This window comes from Borostomias antarcticus (assembly GCF_949987555.1).
Source record: "Borostomias antarcticus genome assembly, chromosome: 15".
NCBI classification, from domain to species: Eukaryota; Metazoa; Chordata; class Actinopteri; order Stomiiformes; family Stomiidae; genus Borostomias; species Borostomias antarcticus.
The window spans coordinates 24,949,156-24,950,665 of NC_140248.1; positions in this window are offsets into that span (position 1 = coordinate 24,949,156).

Sequence of the window (1,510 nt, forward strand, 5' to 3'; positions counted from 1 at the left end):
ACAAGCGGCATGTGTGTCATTTTTTGGTATAGCATTGGTTTGACTTTGTCAACACTAATTGGTTCATATGATACAGTACATGTATGGTTTAATAGGCCTATCAAGTTATTCAACTTTCCACTACCTTAAAATCTTAATCTGTAACTAGTAGCCTATATCTAGGAATAGGCCTACCAACAAAGATACAGTTGATAGTTTGCAGATATTATAGTCATGTATTAATACGTTTGGATGAATAGCCTACTCAAATAAAGTGATTCTCTAAATGTGCAAGTTGGTACAGCTGACGTAGTTTTGCTCTTATCTAATATGATGAAGGCAACACGCACACTTGCTCTAATATGATGAAGGCAACACGCACACTTGCTCTAATATGATGAAGGAAACACGCACACTTGCTTTGTCTCTTTTGTGGTGCATAGAATCCATTCCCCGTAGATCCAATTCTAAAGAAAAAAGTCAATTCACGCACACACTTATCACCTACATAGATTTATTAAAAATACCCCAAATATGACCAGAATAAAGATGTAAATGTAAATTCAAAACGATAGTTAAAAGAAATAATTGCAAAAAAAAAATCTTCAGGCAAATGCTATAGCCATATATAACTGACGACATGCTTGTTACACATATTAAGTAGGACCTATTTCACTTGTGTTGACGTGAGCTGTCGCTGGTGAAGCGTGCCGGAGATGGGCGGGTCAGTGACGGCACGCGCCGCCCTCATTAGAAATCCCCCCCTCCCTCTCTCTCTCTCTCTCTCTCTCTCTCTCTCACACACACACACACACACACACACACACACACACACACACACACTTGAAGTACGTCTGAAATGTTAAAACACCTTCACGCACCGTTCATTTTTGACTAGGTCCTATTTTAGTTTTTTTTTGTTCAATATCTTCCCTAGGCTAAACCAATGGATGTTTATTTTAATAAACACAATATGGCAAACCAGTACGTCTGTGGGGTACACGTATTCATCCACAACAGGATGAATGTTCAAAGTAAATCTACTTCTTAAGATAGGAGCAGTGGTCATTGGTGTTATAGGCTAGCCTAGTCCGTGTTTGGTGACAAGTGCTCATTGTGCGTCATGGTCATATGAATCACCAAAGAAGAGTTTGCTCTAAAGTCCAGATAGTTTATAGACCACATTGAAGAAAGAAATAATGTGGGACAGTGACAGATGCTGGAAATTATAGGCTATACTACCACTGTGACTCCTAAACCAACAAAGTACGCAGTTGCGAGGACGGTTCGAGAAGACAATAGGCGCTGTGGACAGACCATGTGCCAGACATTACCATACAGCTGTTCGCACCAAGTGCACACAAAAGACAACTGCCATGATATTCCGAACTCTTGAACGTTGTTCCTGCAAGGGTGGCCCCCTCCCGTACCCCCCAGCCCCCTCCCGTACCCCCCCCCCCGCCCCGGGACTCAACCACACAACAAAAGACCCCCGAGTATCCGAGCCGCACAATGAGAGGTCCTAACCTGC